The sequence below is a fragment of the Tiliqua scincoides genome, chromosome 2 (genome assembly GCF_035046505.1).
Source record: "Tiliqua scincoides isolate rTilSci1 chromosome 2, rTilSci1.hap2, whole genome shotgun sequence".
NCBI lineage: Eukaryota > Metazoa > Chordata > Lepidosauria > Squamata > Scincidae > Tiliqua > Tiliqua scincoides.
Window position 1 is genome coordinate 190,216,027 of NC_089822.1, and position 6,000 is coordinate 190,222,026.

The following is a 6,000-nucleotide window of genomic DNA, read 5'->3' on the forward strand; positions in this document are numbered from 1 at the left end:
GACTACTGGAACTACTGATGGACTGACTAAAGAACAGATGGGTGAATGGGCTTTGGAGACACTGGAAATTGGTGTATGGCTGCTATGCCCAAGACCTGCTGAGGATCAAGGTGTTGCTGTAGTGGGTGGAGAAGCTGCTCCAGGAGAGAGGAGGAAGGAGAACCTCTGCAGGTTGAACAGGAGAGCTACCCTGGTAGAAGCAGCTTTTTATCTCATCCAACCTCCAGTTACAATATTTATTCAGAATACAACAAGGGATATTTGACATGTAATAATCACAACACAGCAGTCCTATCCATGGTAATGTACATTTGGCTGGGATGATTTAAAACCTTATTTATTGTCCTTATAACAATATGTTAACTGTGGATAAATGCTGACTGTACATCTATCTTTGTATTCCAAATATTGTACAGCTTTATACCACAATCCTAACCAGGTCTACTCAGAAGTAAGTCCTATTTTGTTCAATGGGGCTTACTCTCAGGAGAGTGTGGTTAGGATTGCAGCCTTCATGCCCAATCCTATCCAACTTTCCAGCACCAGTGCAGCCACAATGCAGCCCCAAGGTAAGGGAACAAATGTTCCCATACCTTGAGGAGACCTCTGTGACTACCTCCTCACCACAGGATGCAGTGCATACCCCATTGGCACAGCAGCACCGGCACTGGAAAATTGGATAGGACTGGGCCCCTTAGCTTTGTAACCTATTGTGATCCATGTACCTATTCACTTTGAACCATGTCTTGAACCTAAAAGAACACAAGAAGTACCAAAAGCAGGGGGGCAGGGCTCTTTGCAATCCAAATCTTCTATGATGTCAAAACTGGAACAATATATTTGGACTGGGGAGACCTGGGTGACATTCGGCAGGTGTCTTGGGCTCTCAGGATAACCTACCTCACAGGACTGTTGTAAAGATAAACAGGAGGGGAATAACTGTGTGCCACAAAAAGCTTCTTGAAGAAAAAAGGGATAAAATGAATTTTTTTTAAAAAAAAGAAGCACTCCAGAGTACTGGTGTTGGCTGGAAAATGTTCAGATACCATAGGCTAATATTTCATTGGTAGCTTGAGGAATATATCCAGAGACATCTTCATGGATGTTTCAAAATTGCCTTGCTAGATAAGATCAAAGATCTTTATAATCCCAGATGATGTCCAAAATTCAAAGCCTTAAGGTTGTCTCGGGAGCCCCAGTGGGCTGTATATGAGTTTTCTGGAAGATAAGCCCTCTGTACCACAAGGCAAACCACTTTAGAAACTGAATACTGTAGATTCAAAAGTATTTTGTGATATGTTATGCTCTATATGTGTCTCTGAGCTATTCAAAGGAAAAAGATTTAACTGAATTAGTGGAAGTCTCTTGTGTGACCCTAATTAATTCTTTATATCCTTCGGGGAGAAAGATGGAATATAAATCTAATAAATAAACAAATAGATCCTGATGCATATTTATGTGGCCAGCCAGATACTGCTAAAAGTTCATAAATCAGGATAGCCACCCCCAGCTCCTGGTAATGAGAGCCAGGGTAGTGTAGTGGTTTGGGAGGTGGACTCAGATCTGGAAGATCCAGGTTCAAATCCCCCCTCAGCCATGAAGTTTCCTAGGTGACCTTGGGCCAGTCACTTTCTCTCAGCCTCACCTACCTCACAGGGTTGTTGTGAGGAAAAAAGGAGGGGAACAGCTGTGTACACTGCCCTGAGCTCTTTGGAGGAAGGACAGTATAAAAATGTGAATAAATGAGAGGTATACTATCTCTGAAAATAGGAATTTCAGTTATTGTTGTCATGGCAATATTCATAACCATTGATGGACTTATGCTTCATGAATTTGTAGTGACCCTCACTGTGTGACAAAGAATTCCATAAACTAGTATTGTATGTAACAAAGGAATGGAAATCTTCCCTTCAGATTTCTGTGGTGAAACTTCCACCAATGTTTATTTAATCACAGTCTTCCCCTTTTGGTATAATAACATAGAAACAGGGAGGCTGGCCATGGTGATAGTTACAGTTTGCAAGTAACACCTTGTTTTGCCAAATCCCAATCCACTGGGCCTTGTAAACCAGTCCAATCAATCAGAGTTGCCAATAAGCCAAGTTACAGTCCAAAGTCAGGTTCCAGGTAGGTCAGTCCAATTCGTCAGGGTATCCTAATCAAAGGCCAAAGCCAAAGTCCAGTCACAATCCACAGTCTGATTCCCAATTCCATAAACCCAGTCAGTCTCCTCTCCAACCTGCACTCCTTCAAAACCCACCAAACCCTTTCTGCCTCAGGTGTTCCCTATATACCTGAGGATCTCCTTATGCTCTAGTGGCTGCAGCTGTGCAGCACACCTCCAGTTACCACCTGGGCTTTAATCCTGCATTTACTCAGAGCAAGGGGCACTGTGGACACCACACCCTATCTCCTCAGTAATATCTTCCGCAATTCCAATACACGCCTGCACATTCCCTCACCCAGCTGAAATAATGAAACAAGTGAACACTGTTGCCTACAATGTGGAAGCCAAAGCAAAGAAAGGTCACAAGAGAACAAGGGCTGGCATCTAACCTTAAATATATTTACTTAGGAAGTCAACAGACTCCCAACTAAGTAAATAAGGCTGCAATCCTGCACACACTTACATGGAAGTAAGTCCCACTGAACTCAGTGGGGCTTACTTCTCAGTAGATATACATAGGATTGCACTGTAAGTGTGTCTGAGATGCTACCCAGAAGTGGGTGCTCACGGTTGCAGTGTTAATTGTGTGATATATATTTGCTTAGTGCCAGTATAGATCTAGAGCAGGGCTGTCCAAACTTTTTGGCAGGAAGGCCAAATCATCTCTCTGACACTGGGGGGGGGGGGAGGAGAGAGTTAATTTACATTTCAAATTTCAATAAATTTAGATAAATGAATACATTAGAGATGGAACTGATATGAATGAATGAAGGTCTTGCAATAGCTCATGGCCTATGAAAGGCCTTGCACAAAGCAGGGCTGGCCTTTCCTTTGCTGCCACTGCTGCATCACAGACATGAAACAGCAAGCAGTGAAAGGAGCCCTTGTCCCACAGCTCACACAAGAGGTTGAGCAGTTGGCCGTCAAACTGAGAGCAGTTGCGTCAGGCCAGTGTGGGCTCCAGCTAGTCTCCAAAGGGCCAGAGCTAATTGGAGACTGGGGGCTCCCAGTAGGCCGGATTGGGAGTCCTCAAGGGCCGCAAGTGGCCCCAGGGCCGGGGTTTGGGCACCCCTGATCTAGAGGTATGAAATCCATACAGGCTGCATCGTTTTAGGATGCTGTTAACTCAGCAGGGGAGAGCCTGGAGGTGAGGGGGTGGGGCACTGCTCCAGTGGCAAGGCCCTTGTTACAGGTCTGTACATGTGAGAAAGATTTTTAAATATCTCTTGGTCTCTCAGAAATTCTGCTTACTTTGAGGATTAAATATTTGCAACACTTTCACTTAAAACTTTGACATAAGTTTCTGGGTATGAGCGAGCACTGTACGTACTAATTGGTATATGCTGCAGCAAGCTCACTGTGTCATTTGTGTTTTGAGTCTGGTAGCTGCTATTGTATTGTTGACTGACAAAAGGGAAAGCAGAATGAAAAAAAACCCTCTGTCTGTTATGCTTGTGCCTTATAGCTCTATAAGCCAGATCTTACTGTTATCAAGCTCATCTTGAAACATTTACATTGATGTATAAAGTCTGAATAAATCTGAACTATATAAAATTGTGTCTCTTCTGCTGAATGTGTCTTTTGCTGCTGACTTCCAATGTACTTCAAAGTTTCCTCTGTGGACACAGTAACAGAAAGTCACCTGTGCCATGTCTGGGTGCCCTGTTCATTCTTAGAGCCTGTTCCCAGCTGTTGCAACTCCTCACCTCAGAGACTTGCCAAAGTTCAGGCCCTGTCATCTTTCTGGAGCATTGTTTAGTTCTTTTGACTTGAAGATCAAGGTTTATGCCAAGAAACATTTCAGGGTTGAGTTATTAGATCTATACTAATTGGATATCTATACCAACTAGATTTGAACAGGATAGCTCAGATCTGACTTTTAGTCTATTCTTATTACATTGTCAAGGATATGGAGCATGAAAAACTTCTTCACCCAGCATGTAATTAATGGAATTAATTATATGTAATTAATGTTTTACTATTTAACATAATTTGTCATTAATTTATGCAGTTCATTTCCACCAGATGTAGTGATGCCCATTAGCTAAAATAGCTTAGAGCAAACTGTGGTCTGCTGACCAGCACCAATTCACACACGATCACCTGCCAGTCTGTGGTGTAGCTCCTGTACTTCTGACTTCTCAGTGTCTCCCAAGGGACTTGGACATACACTAAGCTTCACACAGCAGTGGGAAAAGAAGAGGGAGAGATGAGGCAAGAGCTGTTATACTGTGTGCTTTTAGCACTGGTCCATGGCGCATTGGAGAAAAAAATTGCCACATTCCTAGTCCACCATGGCAGATAATTTGAAAAGCACTTGCTTAGAAAGGTTTAATCCAGTGATTCACAAAGTCCTCTGCAGCACTGGCCTCCGGGGTGGTACAGGTTTCCAATCACAATTTTTAGTGACCCAGAGGCTTGGGGAGCCCTGCGGAGGGCTTCCCACACCCCCAGAGGCTAGTGCTACCAATAATGTTTAAAAAAAAAGCAACACAAAAAAAACCCTTCTGTCCCAACAGCCCCAACCCCTGCAAAAAGTCAAGTAGTTCCCTCTTCCCATGGAGGACTTTGGGATGCACATAGTAGACCATTTAAATTAAGGGCCAAACTGCATGCTACATTTAGGCTACACACTTACCTAGGAGTAAGCTCCATTGACTATAGTGGGGCTTACTTCTGAGTAGACATGCATAGGATTGGGCTCTGAACATGATGTTTGGTCCTGCATGTTTAAGTTCAATAGTTTTTTAGTCCAATCTGGATCACTATCCATGGGGAAGGTGTATTTAATCCATGCCATGCTCCCAATGTAAATCATGCTCTGGATGGGAAGCTTCCACTGCGATGAACAGTTGTCCTCTTGGGACGAAGAACAGCTTTGGGAAGGGACCTCAGAGCTAAATACTGCTTTATACTACTTTAAATACTATTCACTTTACCAGTTCTACAATATCCTTTTTGAGATGGGTGTAACCAGAACTTTACATTCTCCGAAAGTGGTCACACTATCTATAGATTTGTAGAAGGGTATCATAGTAATGATAGTTTTATTTTCATTCCCTTTCCTAATAATTCCCAGCAGGGAATCTGCCACACTGAGTAGATATTGCCCTTCAGCAGTTCACAAGTTCAAGAATGGTTTCCTGTGGTGAACTGCACAGGATTGTGAAAAACAAGTTGAGAGCAATAACACTATTTCTATGAACGACTATTTCTATGAGCAATAACACTATTTCTACGAACCTGATTTGATGGGCTCACCTTAGCATCTTGGATTTCATAGTATCCTATTTCCTACAACCTTTCCCAATGGGAAAAAAATAACCTTGTTTATTTTTGCTTTTGTGTTTTATGATGCTAGCACTGTCATTATAGCCAACCCATGTGTAATAGTATGGGGTGTGGCAGCATCGCCTTTTTAAAAAATTATTAAATATTAAATATTGCCTTTAAAAATATATTAACCTTCACATTGTCTTGATAGAATTGTTTTAGAGAATGGAAATGAGTGAAAGATCTTCAGAATCCAATCTTTGCAAAAAATTGTTGGGTTTTTGTTTTCTTTTACAAGTTGCAAGACTTATACAAGTTGCATAATGGAACAAACTTCAATATTGAAGTTCTCTGGCTTTTACTAATATCCAGTATTCATTCTGTAGCCCAGTCTTATATCCACATTTTTACATAAAAGAGATTCTTGCCTCCTGCAGCTTAGATGTCTTGGCAAACTCCATCACTGCATGAACTGCAGGGATTTAAAGTGGTGTCTTGAATGATTCAAACTTATTTTCTTCCAGCGAATACAGAGCTGACAGCCAGGCTAGAATGAATAT